Raw genomic sequence first — 17,741 nt, forward strand, 5'->3', positions numbered from 1 at the left:
GCGATTTGACAACATCAGGACCAGATGCAGAGCGGCGAGGGTGAGATGCGGGTTCCGACATCCTGCGATACTTGTTGTCTCGGTTGGAGAGGACAAACGCACATTTAACAACCCTAAGGACGCTGAGAAGTTCCTGGACGACAAAAACGTGCCGCGCTAGACTAACGGTCCATGGTTTGAAGGGGAAAAAAGAAAAAAAAAAAAAGAGAGAGAGGAAAAGAAGCCTATCTTCAAACCAGGATAATACGGACTGACTCACTTGCAGCGCTCCAACCTGCACAGGTTTTTTCTCGCTTCTCGCGTTCTACAGGTCAGGAGGAAGCGGACTTGGCGGTATGTTACGTGCTCGGAAGGTTTGGACTTATGGGAAGTTGGTTCTCAGAGGGGAAAGGGCGAAGGGATGGAGAGGGCCCCGGAGGACAACGCAGGGTGTTATTGATATGTTTTGTTCAAATGCAGCTGTTTACATATTTCTACAATTTAACATTATGGCGGTCTGTTTACACACATTTTTTGACAACTTCAAGCTGTTGCATAAGCACATGGATATATCATACCATTGAATATGGGGGATGCCACTAGGATAGTGAGTTGGAATGTGCGAGGATTAAATCACCCAGTTAAAAGAGGAAAACTTTTGGCACATTTAAAAAGCTTGAAAGCTGATGTTATATTTCTCCAGGAGACACACATCAGGAATACAGCTAAAAACAAACTAAGCATGGGATGGGGATCACGAATATTTCAGTCCAACTTTGGTGCTAGAGCCCGAGGGGTAGCCATAATTATTAAGAAGAATGTGCCGTTTGATCATGGGTGTACAGTTGGTGATCCAGATGGTAGGTTTCTAATGGTATCAGGGACTATTAACTGTGTTCCCGTCACACTGATAAACGTATATGGCCCAAATTTCGATGACCCTGCATTTTTTCAAAAGGTGTTACGTAGAATTCCGGAGATCGTGAGACAAACATTATTTGGGGAGGGGATTTTAACTGCATTATTGACACTTTATTGGATAAACAATCATCAAGGTCTACTCCTAATAGCAAATCCAGAGATCTGATAAAAAATGCTATGCACGATCTAAATATAGTTGACATCTGGAGGCTCCTTAACCCAAATACCAGAGATTACTCTTTTTTTTCTCCAGTTCATAAAGCCTACTCTAGGATTGATTTCATACTCTAAACTCTAAACACTAATCTCCAGTGTTGTGACTACACAATACCCTAATATCTTATATCTAATATCTGCCCCTATGTCATTGGACATTAGATTTTACATTCATAGAGGGGAGCGCACCTGGAAATTTGATAACACAATTTTGAAAGAGAAAAGTTTTCTGGATTATATGTCAGCTAGGCTGCCAGAAATAATTGCCACCAATGACACTGGAGATGTGGATGATTCAATACTGTGGGAATCAATCAAAGTAGTGCTTAGAGGGAGCATTATATCCTATGTAGCAAGTAGGAGGAAACAAGAGGAAAAGAGGTTAGTGGAGTTAACTGAATCTTTGTCTCAGTTAGAGCATTCTTACAAAGCCTCAGCAGATCCAGATACGTTGAAAACCATTGTCTCCCATAGAGATGAGTACAATACAATTTTAACTGCTCGGGTTCGCAGACAGATGAGCAAAATTAAACAGATGCAATTTGAAATAGGAGATAAACCTCAGAAACTGTTGGCACAGCAGTTGACAAAGGCCCAAGCCTCTCGGGCCATACTGAGAATAAATTCAGACACAGGGACTGCTCTTACTGATCCTAAAGAAATAAACACACGTTTTATGGAGTTCTACTCAGAACTATACAAGTCAAATGGTAATCATGACACAGAGGTAATTAGATTGTTTCTCTCGGAGCTGAACCTCCCACAACTTAGCTTTGGTGCATTGGCGGAGTTAGATAAGGACATCTCTATTGCGGAAATAGTAGAAGCAATAGCGGAATTCCCAAATAACAAAGCACCTGGACCTGACGGATTCACTATGGAGTTCTATAAGTGCTTCTCTAAGGAACGGTTTCCACTGCTTTTACGGATGTTTAAACATGCAGCATCTACTGGTCAACTTCCTCAAATGCTCTATAAGGCAAATATTTCTTTAATTTTGAAAAAGGAACGCAATGAGCTAGATGCCTCTTCTTATAGACCTGTGTCATTGATCCCTATTGAAACAAAGCTGATAAGCAAAATTCTGGCCAATCGTTTGAAAAGTCATATCCACACAATTGTGCACCCAGATCAAACAGGTTTCATTCCCAATAGACACATTCACTCCAACTTACGACGTCTATTCAATATACTATACGCTGACCACAATACAGAGACAGTTTTGATTTCTGTGGACGCTCAGAAGGCCTTCGATCAGGTCGAGTGGCCATATATGTATGAAGCCCTGGATGCTTTTGGCTTTGGGAAGGGGTTCACTAATTGGATACGGATTTTATATGCTCACCCCACAGCTAGTGTAATCACAAACCAGGATATCTCTCCGCAGTTCCCATTATACCGAAGCACCAGACAGGGGGATCCTCTCTCGCCTTTCTTATTTGCTTTAGCCATAGAACCATTAGCAACAGGTATACGTAATCATCTCAGAATATCACCTGTCTCTATTAATGGGCAGAAACACCATCTGTCGATGTATGCAGATGACGTTTTGCTATACGTAGCTAATGTGAATCATTACCTGCAATTATGGAGCCGTTTACCCACTTTGGATCTTTCTCAGGGTTTAAAATTAATTGGGATAAAAGTGAATTAATGTCTATATATTTACACCAAGATAGCACTGCTCTGAATTCTGTACCCTTTAAAGTTACTAAGGACAGGCTCACGTATTTAGGAGTGACTGTAACCAGGGATCCTACACGGCTTCTTGAGGAGAATTGGAATCTGAAAATAACACAGTTGAAGCAGAATATAGATTTCTGGAAGACTCTCCCACTGTCACTGGTCGGGAGAGTAAACGCCATTAAGATGGTGGTTCTCCCACGATTCTTACACCTGTTTCAGTTGATTCCATCATGCATTCCACAAAGCTTCTTTAAGAAATTAGACTATTATAATTCCCTTTGTCTGGCAGTATAAAGCGGTGCGGATAAACAAGAAACATCTATGTAAAACAAAAGAGGGGGGCTTTGGTCTCCCAGATTTCAGATGCTACTACTGGGCTGCACATCTAAACGCGCTGGCTTTCTGGAGGAGTGGTAAATCCATAGAGAGCATGGTTGGAGATCCCCCAGCCTGGCTTTGTATAGAGAAATCAGCCTGCCGCGGGACCTCTCTCCCGGCCCTACTGAACAGCCCTGTTAAGATAAACAAAGCTTTATACGGAGGGAACTTTCTAGTACACAACTCTTTGAAAGTCTGGAAGCAGATTAAACTGTTCTTGAAAGCCCCAGACATGTTCACAGACAGCCCTATCTGCGACAACCATGCCTTTAAACCTTCAGGGTCGGATCCTGCGTTTGCTCTATGGAAGGAAAAAGGAGTGGAATGTTTGAAGGATTTGTATCAGCGTGGACACCTCATGTCCTTTGAGCAATTAATGAACAAATATAATCTCCCAGCCTCTCATCTTTTCCGATATCTACAAGTCAGGCATTTTATAAAGTCTTGCTTTTCTACATTTGCAAACATACCAAGGCATGACACACTCGAAAACATAATAAAGGTTTGACCAGGCAGAAAAGGAGCAGTGGCAATATTGTACCAGTCATTGATCAACCATGAACCAACCAGCACAGATAGGTTAAGAACTGAGTGGGAGACAGAACTGGGGATGCACCTCACTGAGAAATTTTGGGATTCATGTCTTAAGAACATTCATAGGTGCTCAGTGAATGCAATACTTAATCTAATACAATTTAAGGTAATACACAGGTTGCATTACTCAAAAGTAAAAGTAAGCAAGATGTATCCCAACGTATCAGCATTTTGTAATAAATGTAAAAACCAAGAGGGCACCCTCGCACACCAATTTTGGTCATGCCCTAACCTCCACTCATTCTGGTTTTCTATATTTGACTTCTACTCAAAAGCTTTCAACAAGCAGTGGATACCCAACCCCCTTGTGGCCATTCTGGGGTCTACGAATGATATAGCTTTGAACTCTGGCAGGGACAAATGGCCAGTGTATTTGGGTACGGTACTGGCTCAAAAACTTGTACTGCGATTTTGGAAGTCAGATGCTGTCCCTTCATTTGAGATGTGGTTGAGAGAGCTGGGTGAAGTCCTCCATTTAGAGAAGATCAGATTTATGATTGCAGGGAGGGAGAATGCGTTCGATAGGGCATGGGGACCGGTCATGGAACACTTAAGGGGTCTGAGGGAGGAAGCGGAATGATGAAGGGTCCCATATATTGATAATGTGGCATTAGCGATTTCAAAGGGAATTTTTCCTATCTCTTGACTCCTGGTTTTACTTTTTGATCTCTTAGTCTTGATGTTTGCTATGGTGCCTCATCATGATTGTTTTCAGAATCCGCCAAATAATTACAATTGGTTCTTGGTTGCTGCTTATTGTTATTGTAGGATTAAGAAATGTTAAAAAAAAAAAAAAAATGTTGCTTGTATGGACAAATGCAGTCTGAACCCAATGCTGTTCTGCAATAAACATATTTAAAAAAAAAAAAAATCTTCTTCCTGCCAACCCTGGCTACTGAAATCAGGTGCCACTGATATGTCTGCGCCACTCTCTGATGCTCTGAAACAGACGATACAGGCATCACAAACACTGCTGCACGTGACGCTAGTTAACACTATACTCGACAGCAGCTAACGTTAGCCTACCACTAGCTAGTTAACACTATACTCAACAGCAGCTAACGGTAGCCTACCGCTAGCTAGTAGCTGGATTAAAAACAGTTAAAATGCTGACAGCTAATACTAAACGGTGTGAAGTTTGACTGTGTTTTACAGAGGATTCAACACCACGATCTAACAATATGTAGCTGCCGTCAGAGAAACAACACAGACCGTTCAATGAAACTGGTAAACTACAGCCTCGTGGTGCATTTGAAGTTATTGTAAATGTCCTTTTCTTATCTGGTGGTTGTTTTTGTCGTTCAACAGCAATTTACTAGTGAAATAACTTATTGTTATTGTTATACATTATTATTAAATCATTTCGACCATATGGCCTTAGCAATAAACAAGCCATTCTTTAATGTCACAAACTGTTGTGTAGTACCCTTTTTTTTTTAAACTTTCTTAAAAAGTATCGGTTCAGGCACCGTTAATTATGTATGCATTTAATTTCGAATAATTAATCACAGAGTATGTAATTAATTAGATACAAATGTTTAATCTATTGACAGCCCTAATATACATGTATTCAGGACCAAGAATACAGGGGTATTAAAGGGGTGATAGAATGATTATATATGGTATTTTACACTGTTCCTTAAGGTCTCCTAATGGGGTATGTAACATTGGTTGGGCTGAAAATTGCCAGAATGCTATTTTATTAGGCCCTTAACTACCCTGTGAATATGGCTCTATTTGGAACAAGAGCTTTTCTTCCAAATATGGTATGCGCATGAACAGGGCATGAAGTTAACTTTTTTGACCACCAGCCACTTTTTTTTTTGCCTCATAAAAAGGTGAAAAACAGGACTTGCTGTGACACGATGATCCTGTCCTGTCCTATTCATGGTAGCCTACTCATGGACATTGCACACGTGCTGTAATAGGGGGTCCAGCCTTGATAATACTGCATAGGGGTCTGGTGTTGGCTCGTTACACCACTGCATATAAGAGATGAGAGGACTGACAAAATCAAGAGTAGCCTACGCGCACAACAACAACAAAAAAACACTGGTGAATGTGGACCATAACACATGAGTTGTTGCAAAGAAGTTGCAACTTTTTTTGTATAGTTCTTAAAAATTAAAAAAATAAATCAAAAGGTAACTTATTTTGGGGAGAATAATAATTAGTACTATTAATTAATTACTCTGGGCTGAGATTTGGAACCTTACCAAGAAGGCTCAGGATGATGATGTTGGTATAATATGAAAATGGCTGGTGGATTTAAGACATAATATAATAATTTATTGAATGAATCAAATACGAACATATGTGTCAGTGGCTTGTTGATCTTTACATTGTTAGTTAATTTCCTATCCTGGGCTGGGACTCACATTCATACGGTTTCATATTGGACTTTAACTTATCATTGCACTTACAATTAAATAGCTGTCCACAATTTAGGTCATCCTGTAGGTCTCATCTGCGTTTTTTCCTGCATCCACCGTGTGTGATTGTGTGTGTGTGTGTGTGTGTGAGTGTGAGTGTGTGTGCGCGTCAGTCGCGGGGGAAACAGAGCAACAGGCCCGCCCGCTGCAGACAGCTGACAAGATGAAACAGCAGCAACGTTCAGAGACTTAAGAGAGAAAAATGGTTCCAGCGTACATTGAAGTTACAATGTCTCCATGTTGGCATGACGGTCTGAAATGTGTTGCACGGTCAATTCGCTGTACGTTTTGTTGGTAATGTGAGATGTTCGAGTCACACACGTCTCGTCTTCATAACATAAACAAGGAAATTAATTTGACCCGTTCTCCCTCCCGCTTGGTCAGTGGCTGCGCGATAGGGAGGCCCTGGAGCTCTGTCAGAGCACCAGTGTGTAGTAGTCCATTTGCCAAAAACCGGTGACTTTGCGCGGGTATGGAGTGCTGTGGACTGCCAGTCGTAACGGAGCTCCAAGTACCTCAGAGCAGGCAAGGGTGTGTGAAGGAAGGCAGGCCAGGTGGCGAGGCAACAACACAGGTAGCACTGGAGCTTAACTCCGACACACAGTCGGACAAAATTTGCAATAAGCCATGCATTTTCGTAAAACGGCCCATATTTGAGCCTTACATAGTTGATTTCTCGCATAAAAAAGTTTCAGAAGTGAATTTTGTAATGGAATAGCAGAGATCTGCGTGACCTAGCTAGATTTAGAAGACTACCTGATCTCGGGTCAGTTGTGTAGCCTATGTAAATGTTGGGGCGTGACTGTTCTCTTAAGTTTCCGGATTTTGAGATGCTTGCGTAAGCAACTAGCTTTGTTGGGATTCGCACGTTTTCAGCGGCAGTTTCAAAATATGAGATTTTCATAGTAAAGGGGTGTCAGTGGGACTTTGAGCTTCTACGTATGTCCTATTTACCCACCGAACTGTCGTTATTCAACTATGACAGGGTAAAATCGGTTTTGCATTCTATCACACCTTTAATATTATAGACTCATACTTACTCTGAGAACCCCTTCCATTTCAGCAGGAACTCTACTCTTCCCTTCACCACTCTGCGGTCCAACACCTTCTCCACCACGTACTCCTTCTCTTCCTCCTTCACTGCTGCAGCTGTAGGCTGCTCCTCGTCCTCCTTCTCCTCCTCCTTCACTGCTGCAGCTGTAGGCTGCTCCTCGTCCTCCTCGTCCTCCTCCTCCACTGCTGATGCAGGAGGTGCTGCAGGCTGCTCCTCCTCCTCTGCCTTCTTGCCCTTCTTTCCTGCTCCGGTCGCCAGCTTGACGTCTGCTGAGGGCTCCTTTGGTAGACCCAAGGGGGAAACATGCAGAGATAATGATACAAGGCTTACTAATGGGAGGTGCGAGTGAATTATAGTTCACCATGTAATCCAATGTTCTGTTTGAATGGAGAAAATGCAAGGGCTGATGAGGTGACCAATCCATAGGACTTCAGAGTGTGAAGTATCTCCTGCATTAAAACTGAAATAACTACTAAAATGTAAGCCACAAAAGTCATTAACTGGAGCTACAAGCTACATGTATAGTAGCCTCAATCAACGACAGTTCATTTACCAGAAAATCGCCAGACGTTTGTTGCCTTGCCAAACTCAGTTTGTTTCGGGAAACAACAACAAACTTTGAGCTAGCAAGCTACACGCTGAAAATGGCGAGTTTAGAACAACGTTTTGATCGTGCAACAAGGCAGGCCTGTAATTAGGTAAAAAGCACTGCTAAGTGAACAGAAAAGGCTTCAGGATTAATAAATCCTGGCTGTTAGCCTGGTCAGCAGCAGGTTAGCTGTACATAATAAATCTCCATGGTAACTTATCTGCCTCTGCTTTTGTGAAACCGAGTCAAGGCTAAATTCATCCAGGATAACAGGAATATAATCCCTTATCCTGGTTTTGTGTAATAGCCCTCTGGTTGGATCTTTCTGGGAATAATTGTAAAAATTTACAAAGAATATTTTTAACATTACGCCATTTGACATCTAACTGGGATGTTTTGTGACCGATTGTGGCAGGATTGCTGCGGGTGAAGTAATGTTACACAGGGTGATACACTGGTGAGAGCAGATTACTTTCAGCCATGTATGCAGCTCATTTAAATAGCTCCTTTTACAGTATTGTGTGAACAGTTAACTTCATTTTATATTACATGTGGCTAGGGTTGGGTACCATTCACATTTTTACTGGTGCCGGTACCGATACCTGAAATTTGGTTCCGGCACCCAACGGTACCTTTTTCAGTACTTCAGTTGTAAAAATAATTTCAAACCTATTTATCCTAGAGTAACTTCGCTCCGTCCGCACCTCTGTGTGTGTGTGTGTGTCCTGCTCTCTGTCAACATGCAGATGGCGCTTCTTCTATCGGGGTGAAAATGTTCCACCTAAACAAGTTCCTTCCTGATACTATTTTGCAGAGCCAAAGTTGTTGCGTCGAGAGCTTAGCGCCGACCAAGACTATTGTGATTGGTTTAAAGAAATGCAAGCAAGCCAAAGTGTTTTTTCTCCTATCCCAGAATGTCTGAGTAAGTGCATGTGTGAGACCGCGCGTTGATGTGTCTGAACAAAGGAACAAACCGTTCAGGAACCAGAAGTGAAAAAGTCATGCATCCGAAGAGGTTATAAATCCTGACAGATGAATCAGTAAACTTGAACAGTAAGGTATCTGGGGGGTTGTTTTGAACTGGCTGAGAAGCTATCTACTAGGGCTGTCCCAAACGATTATTTTTTAAACGATTAATCTAACGATTATTTTTTCGATTAGTCGACTAATCTAACGATTCATTTTTCGATTAATCTAACGATTCATTTTTCAATTAGCGATTATTTTCCCATTGCTTAATTATTAACAATTTACACAAAACAAATTTCGATAAGGTTCAAATCTCTATTTATTAAAATTGTCTAACACTACACTGTTCAAGTAAAATGAATTTGTAGTGCAACCTGAAGCCAGATGTAGGCTATCAATTAGGGCTGAACGATTTTTGAAAATAATCTAATTGCGATTTTTTCCCCAAATATTGCGATTCGATATTCGATTATTTTTTTAAGCTCTTTGTCTTCTGTATTATTCAACAAAGACAAACAATCAATCATTGTATAGTATAAACAACACACAATTACACACTAGACAGTTAAATAAGTAAAAACACATAAATTCCTATAAATTTATAAACACACACACAAATAATATACACAACACATATATATATATATATATATATATATATATATTATATATATATATATATATATATATATATATATATATATATATATATATACATATATATATATATATATATATACACACACATACATACATACATACATACATACACAAAACACACATACATAACACACACACACACACACACACACACATACATAATACACACATACACACAAAAAAAAATAACACACACACACACATATATTTTTTACAGTGCACAGAGAGGAGCTGCCTCCAGCCCCTCCCCCTCGTGAAGTTGCGTGCCGACAGTCCCGACACCGTCAACACTGCACTAGCTCAGAGAGGCTAACGTTACGTTAGTCGCTGGTGGTCTTGCCGTGGGATTAACTGTACTAATAAAACCGTTGAAACACTGCGGCCACGCTGCTGTGAAAGCTCCCCGAACCGTCATTTATCAGTCTGATTGTTACCCCTCTCAGTGGCAGCTCCTCCACCCATATCTTTATAACGGAGCTAACCGCTAACCGGAGCTAACTGCTAATCAGAGCTAGCTCGTTTGCCAACCGAGCCTTCAGTTCTGCGTGCCTGTATCCATTAACTGCATGTATGGACTCGAGCCCGAACAAAAGCCTTCATTTTATTAAAATTGCTGTAAAAGTTTTAAACTTCAACTCAGAATTGTTTGAATGACAGAGATCAGCTCAAGGTAGCGTTAGCGTGCTAAGTTGATGCTTTCTCTGCGTAGTGCAGACTGATTTGCTCTCGCGAGTCATCAAATCGAGACCAAATCGCAGCCTTTGCGATTAGGAAATCGCGTTTTAACATATCGCGATATTATCGCAAATGCAATTAATCGTTCAGCCCTACTATCAATCCAACCACAAAATAAAGTCACTTTCAGGAGGAATACAAAAATAAAAACTTTAAGTAAACAGAGCAAGTGCAAAAAGAGTAGTGTATGAGAGATTAACCTGTATTTGCTTTTTTTAATAGTAGTAGGTAAAATAATGAATAAGCTCTTGTTTAACATCCAAGCTCTTCTACCTTTTATTTAACTTTAATTATTTGTATCTAAAGGCTGGTTAAGCACTGTAGGGAGGAGAAGTTGGACAGTTGTTTTTGTCTCGTTCCAGTGATTGGCACATCTGGGTGATGGCGTTGGATATGCGTTAGCATGTTAGATGTATTTCCACTCACATACCCAACAACTGCTGAACAACGCCGACACATAGTCCTCGTCTTATCCACCACTCTCTCGCCTGTGGCCTACTACTGGAACTGACATGAAGACCGAAGTTTTTGAGGCCGGGACACAGGAGGCTCCAAACTTGCGATCTTAAAGAGGCCGGCGGGGAACTCTTGGGTCGCAACCACTCGCCATGCTCATCCTTTAGTGCTGCTATCTCTGACTCACTCACTGGACCGACCGTCGACCTGACAAAAAACTGCATGTAGCCGGAGGAGCTCGGCTAGCTTCAGAGCTAAGGCGGGGCTACAGTTTAGGTGTCCCTACAACCCGCGTATCCAGCAGTAGTTCCGCATTACATTAGTTCCGCATTACATTAATTAATTTGCAGTGAAAATTTTATTTATTTATTTTATTTAGCGATGCATCTACGCAAATTATTTGTGTCGACGCATTTACGTAGTCTATGACGTCAACTACGTCGACGAATCGTCCCAGCCCTACTATCTACATAAGAGGCAACAGTTTGGGAAGATGGGTGAAAACATCGGCTTAATCTTAGCACAGTGTTTCCATTTCAGCTCAATGTTAGTCTTTACTGTGTTCTGCTGTCATTTACGGCCACTCTGCTTTCTCTCCTCTCCGTTGATCTATTCTACAGACAGTTTACAAAGCTCTATTGTCAAAGTAAAAAAGAAAAGAAAAAGTAAGTAACGCGCGTTACTAGTAACGCGTTACTCTAATCTGAGCACTTTTTTCAGTAGCGGGTAATCTAACGCGTTACTATTTCCAAACCAGTAATCAGATTAAAGTTACTTATCCAAGTCACTGTGCGTTCCTATTTGTAATTTTCCTTAGTAAAAATTAGAGGTCGACCGATAGTGGAATTTACCGATACCAATAGTTAGGTTGGGCCGTATTTGTCGATAACCGATTAATCGACCGATAGTATTTAGAATTGATACTGGATAAAACAGTTGACAAAATACATAAATTTTTTCAAAAAAAAGTCCAGATGCTTTTGCCAATAATAAAAATAATAATGTCATATTTACTGATATTACACCCACAGCAATGCTACAAAAGCATGTGTGTTGTCTAAAACAGTTCTCCTACATATTTGGAGTCATCCAGTGCAAAAATAAACATAATGAGCATTATAATTCATATGAAGGACAAACTATTTACATTTCTTCAAAAAAGGCCCAAATGTATGCCAAATCTCAAAACATGGTCCTACCATGGATGTATTAAGAGAACGGGTCCTACTCAGATTCTAGTCAGAATGTGAGTCTGAAACCGCTCCATTGGGTTGTGATTATGGGGCGTGTTCCAACAGAACCAGGAAAAAAATATGCCTCTGCATTCATTGGATAGACCTACAACCAATCAGAGCAACGGAACTCAACACTGTGTATCGTCTCCATAGCAACCACTCTTTGCACAATGCATTCATTCTAACTTCCGACTTTTAGACTTTTTTGAAGCTGGATATATCATTTGTTGCGTGTAAATATAAATGTGGATAACGTTAGTGATAGTGACATGCTCGCTACAGTCGCATTTCTACAGATGAATCGAAAACACGTTTTATATATCTGATTCCCGGCTTTGTTCTACCCCCGCGCTCCCTCACTTCAGTCTCTCTCTATGTCTCTCCACCATATTACGCTCTCTCTCTCAGTCTCTCTCTCTCTCTCTCTCTCTCTATCTCGACGCTAGTACCGTGCTTTCGGGCAGTTGTTGATGCTCCTCCGCTGAGGATTTTAAAATGAATGCGCTGTCGATTCTACACATCTCAATTCTCCAGCGGCAGCCACTAGACGGATCGTGGATGATTTGGGTCAGACTTTCGTTCATTTTTGTCAGTGTTTTAACCGCTTGAGGTTAGTTAGCCTACTGCTAATGTTTAGCGTCATCTCAGCCTCGAAAGCAAACAAACAAACATACTGTTGTGCTGTTCTTTCTCTACAAATGCAGCATCTATTCAACAAATGAATAACTTTATAATGATATAACAAACCTTTTTGCTGTCGATGCTTTAAACGCGCAACTGATGTCAGCCTTTTCGGCACAGCATGTGTTCTCCGTGCAGCGCGCAGTAACCATTGACATAAATATGAGGCAGTAACACGTGTCAAAAATAAACAACACAAGGCATCAGTGATAGTTTTTATTTTGCCTCTAGAGGCCGCTATTGTAATGCATGATGCCAGCAGACCCTTCTCAGCTCTCAGTACTGTGTAATGAATGACAGCATGTGCTTCTCAGCCGCTCCAGCAACGGATGCAACTAGAAAAAAACTATCGGCATGGATTTTTGCCGATATCGATAGTTCCAACAATCAACTATCGGTGCCGATTAATCGGCAAAACCGATGAATCGGTCAACCTCTAATAAAAATATATATTTTTGCTTTCTTCTTGCGTCTCGGGGAGTGAAGTCACGTATGCGACAAGTCACATTTTCAGCATGAGGACAGGTCACGTGTACCACGCAGCGACACAAACGTAAACAACAATGGAGGGAGGAGGGAGATGCACGTTTTCTAGCTGGAAATACACTCACTATTTAGAGTTTGTGTCAGCTAAAGAGGGCAATATTAAGGTTGGTTGTACACTCTGTGCTGGTGGCGACTACGTCAAATTTGAAGAAACATTTGGAGTCGCTGCGCTGCAGTCAAACTTACAGAGCAAGTCCCAGCAGGTGGAGCATAGCAGAGAGGAGGAGGCCCCCCACCACCCAAACAACAAAAGCTGGACTTCTGTGCAAAACCAGTAAGTGGGGGAGAGTTGAAGAAGTTGGTCTGGCAGTATGTTGTAGAGGAAATGCTGTCCTTAAACACGGTTAACTCGCTCTCTTTCGTGCCATAATAAACCAGATCCTACTACTGGTAATGCCGAGCTGCCTCACAGTAAACCGGTTGTCATTTTTATGTTGAGGCTGTGGGGGTGTTGTCTGCAGCTGCTGCATGTAACTAATAAAGTAACTTGTAATCTAACTTTGTTACTTTTAAAATCAAGTAATATGTAAAGTAACTAAACTACTTTTAAAATCAAGTAATCTGTAAAGTAACTAAGCTACTTTTTCAAAGTAACTGTGGCAACCCTGCAGCCCTAGGTCCTTGATCATCTGCCTTGCTTTCTCTCGCTGTTTCATTACAGCGGCCATGTTTCTCCTTTACAAATAATGTTTCACGTTATAATACTTCACAAGAAGCTGCTGCTCACTCTGTATATTTATTTTATTACTTCAGCCTGACTCGACCTAGTCTCTCCTCCTCAGCCTGACTCGACCTAGTCTCTCCTCCTCAGCCTGACTTGGTCTTCGTGAGACACACCAAGCCAGGCTGCACAGATTAGACTAGGTCAAGCCTCGCTTCATCAGTTATCCTGGATTTATAAATTCTACTTTTGTGCGATACCCCCCTGAACACTGACCTGAACATGGCTGGTATCAGAGTCCCAGTCTGCTGCTGGTCTTCTGGGGACCTTGTTGCTCCGCTGCTCCTGGTTCTGGTTGTCCTCCTCCATTCCTCTCTTGTCCTGAAATCCAGCAGATGTCCACTGGGGCTGCTGGACTCACTCTGGATTCTGTTCAGTACAAATCAAAGCACGCAGAGATATTCAGGAGCTGCTGTCTTCTCTCCTTTTCCTCACATCCACACACAACTAAAACAACAGTCGGCAAACTCAAAGCAGCGGCTGGAAAACTGTTCCTTCCTCGCTACACAATGAACTCGGAGTAGTTTGGAGAAAACAGCATATTATTAAACTGTGAATAAATCTAAAACACTGCAAAACAAAAGGTAAACATTTTATTTTAATTAAATTCACTCAGATCATTTCAGGAAAAAGGAAACTCAATAAAAAGATGATTTTGCCATTACTAGATATTAATCAAAAGCTCCCCACTATATGTGATTAAAGTGCTGCGAGCTGCACGCCCGCCGATAGGGGGGGACAAACGGGTCTGTTGTCCCGGGCCCACAGTAGGGGGGGGCCCAGAACTGGGCCCTCATTAAATTATGGAAGAATTAAAAATCTTTTTTTTAAATAGGCCTATTTGTGGAAAAATATGTAGCATAATATTTGAATTACAAAAAAGCGTTTTATTTATTTTCTTCCTAATTGTCCTGGAAATGGTGGTCAAGAACCCCCCCACCCCCAACATAAAAATGGTTTGGCCACTGATCAAAATTTGATATTGTCACTTGATTTGAAGTTCAGTACGCTCAAAATGTCCGGTCAGCACAAGTCCGGAGCTCGGAAAAGGAAAGAAAAGAGAAGAAGAAAATAGAGGCCTTAGAGATTTTCTAAACAAATACTTAAAAAAAGGTGGTGACGGTGAAGCTGGAACTGTCAACGTAGAGCAAGGTAAGAACCAGCGCAGCCGACGTTTACGAGCCTTGTAAGGTAACGTAACAGGCCAGCTCTCATGTTAACGTCCATTAGCTCGTATAAAAGCCTGAGACAACACGTTAACTTTGACAGAAACAGTTGAGTTTGGTAGCTCCATCAGTAAGGATGAGACAGAGAGAGATCCCGCTGCAGTCAGGTGACAGAGAGAGTGATGCGGGAGGGGTGAGAGAGAGAGAGAGAGAGAGAGAGAGAGAGAGAGAGAGAGAGAGATAGAGAGAGAGAGATAGAGAGAGAGAGAGATAGAGAGAGAGAGAGAGAGAGAGTGATGCGGGGGGGGTGAGAGAGAGAGAGAGAGAGAGAGAGAGAGAGAGAGAGAGTGATGCGGGGGGGCTCGCTGCCCTGTCGGAGAGTCTGAGCAGGATGGATCAGAGACTGATTACACACTTAATTTCAGTGAGAGATGTGAGGAGAGGAAGAGCAAGGGAAAAGGAGAGATCTGGCCGCGAGGGGGGGGGGCCCATCTAAGATCTCGTCCCGGGCCCAGGCAAGACTAGGCTCGTTCAAGATGAAGTGCGCCTCGCCTGTAAAGTAGACGAGAGCAGGCGGCAGCAGCAGGGGGCGGTGACAAAAGTCCGCTCTCAAATCGGACAGTTTTCCAGCTGATTCCAGCAGCTGACAGCAGCCTTCAGGCTCAACAGGAAGTGACACAAACACTGTGGTCCGAATTCCGATTTAATAAAATGTTATCAGACCCATATATCAGCTCCTACACAGTCTCCAGTTGATTTTATTATGACAGAGTAGCTGTCAGAATGCTCTACATGCGATCTGTTGCTGATTTTAATCACCAACAGACTGTAGATGATCCGTAACCTGAACAGATTTTGTCTCTCTGACTTCTAAACGTAACTATCAGCCACACAACAGGTGTTCTGTACAGAATAAGCCTTTAAATCAGACAAATAGCAGTTAAAATCCCTCCGATTCAAAATCAATGAAAAGTTTATATAAAACGTCGTCATGTTGAGTCGATTCTGAACCAATCAGCTGTTCGATCAGCTGAGAGACCGGCGTTTCCCAGCATGCACTGGGTCCGCCTGCGTCCGCCTGGCTCTTGCAGTTGGTGAAAAGCAACTGCGCTACCTGCGTCTCAGAACTGCGGCCGCCTTGGTCTCGTGAGATTATCGTTGCCCACGTGTGCATGACGTCAGAGCAAGTCGGGATCAAGTCGGACACAAATCTAACCGGCATGCAACGGGCGGCGATCGCCGGTGATCGATTCTGCGCAGATCTGGCTCATCTTGAACGAGCCTACTGTCAGCTGGCCTGGCGAGCTGTAAGTTCACCACTTCTACAGAAGGCAGAAGATGACGTCATCTCGGAGACAGCTGTTTTCCTGTCTCACTCAGACTCCGTTGTTTAGGTGTGCTAACTTACACTAACAACTTTACTGTCCTCAAAATACCTCCGCTAGAAATAGTCCGGTTGGTTTGGGACAGTTTGAAAGCTCATCTGAACTCAGGTGAGCTTGGTCTGGTGATAGCCAGACTAGGTGAGAACGCAATCCGACCCAAACGCAGGAAGTGGACCAAAACCAGAGCATTTACTAGCCTGCAGTTTCAACCTTTCACACAGTTTACAGACTTAAATATCTGGTTTAAGGGATGAGAACGTTCAGATCCATATGTAATGGGTGTGCAGGTTAGTTCCAGTGGTGTAGTCTACGTGATACGCAGGAATACGCAGTACACCCACTAAGAAAGCTCCAGGATTTCCATATACCCACTTAAAAATGCCCAATGATACGCAACAACATACTTTCCATTATATGTTTGATATATATTGAATTGTCATCTGTTATTTTCTTCTTAGCATAGGCTAAATAAAGGTATTTCCAGCATAAATTGGTGCATTAAACCGTATCCAAATGCAACAAAAATGCAGTTACTGACGCTCAAAACTTCCCTGGGGGAGGACACCCAGACCCCCCTCCCCCACCCTCTGGACTGCTTCCACCACGTGACGCTGCTCCCATTGTTCACCTTCCTCTAAAATATTAGAAACACTAAAGCAGAACCAGAAAAACCAACACGGTAGAAATGTAGTGGAGCTTTTTTCTTATTTCGGAGAGTTTCCCTCTGATATTCTGTCCAATCAACAAGCGACTGCTTCCACCACGTGACGTGTGTTTCCACTGTTTGCTGCGTTTGATAAAGTGCAGTGTGACGCAAACCGAACCAAATGAAAAATGCAACAATGTTACAACTTCAGCCCCGAATCTCACCGAGCCCACCGAACTACAGAGGAGCAACTAACGGAGCAGACTGTTGCTCAGCAACGGAAGTTCTGTTTACCTGAATCTTAGCAACAGCAGAATGGGAAGCTAACGCATGCGCAGCTCTGGCTTCTATTCGCTTTGATAGCCGTGTAAAAGAACAGTTACTAAAGTGTTTACCTGAGTGTGTGTGTGCGGGTTTACCTGGAGCTCTGTCTTCTTAAAACCGTTCTTATACTGTCTATGTTTAAAACTCACTAATAAACAACACAACTATCCCGCCGCCAGCCCGAGATTACAGTGAAACAACGAGACTTCCGGTTTCCTCCAAATCAGGGTTTTTCAGATTAAAGTTTAAAATGAAAGAAGGCCGCCACCTGGAGGTCAGGAGGGGAACAACAGATACACATTCAGTTCATTAATCAGTTAGTGGTGGACTGGAACTGAGGACATTTACTCAAGTACTGGACTTAACTC

The 17,741-nt window shown here is 42.2% G+C and overlaps 3 protein-coding genes across 4 annotated transcripts in view; all 3 read right to left on the bottom strand.

The window, feature by feature from the left end:
• Positions 1-17,741, bottom strand: part of LOC120570713 (NACHT, LRR and PYD domains-containing protein 12-like) — a 565,262-nt gene that overhangs the window by 310,495 nt on the left and 237,026 nt on the right. The window lies entirely within an intron of this gene.
• LOC120570742 (zinc finger protein 883-like) overlaps positions 1-17,741 on the bottom strand; it is a 340,678-nt gene that overhangs the window by 145,945 nt on the left and 176,992 nt on the right. The gene's annotated exons all lie outside the window — the stretch shown is intronic.
• Positions 7,434-17,741, bottom strand: part of LOC120571038 (zinc finger protein 271-like) — a 31,146-nt gene continuing 20,838 nt past the window's right edge. The window contains exons 1-3 of one of the 2 annotated variants that reach the window (XR_005641166.1): positions 17,469-17,579; positions 14,069-14,221; positions 7,434-7,539 (exon numbers count right to left, since the gene is read on the bottom strand). The gene's annotated coding sequence lies outside the window, so the exon portion shown is untranslated. Of the gene's footprint in view, positions 7,540-14,068; positions 14,222-17,468; positions 17,580-17,741 lie in introns of those variants that run through there. The other variant, XR_005641165.1, reaches the window with a different exon arrangement.

Source organism: Perca fluviatilis, chromosome 2 (genome assembly GCF_010015445.1).
Source record: "Perca fluviatilis chromosome 2, GENO_Pfluv_1.0, whole genome shotgun sequence".
In the NCBI taxonomy this organism is placed as follows: domain Eukaryota; kingdom Metazoa; phylum Chordata; class Actinopteri; order Perciformes; family Percidae; genus Perca; species Perca fluviatilis.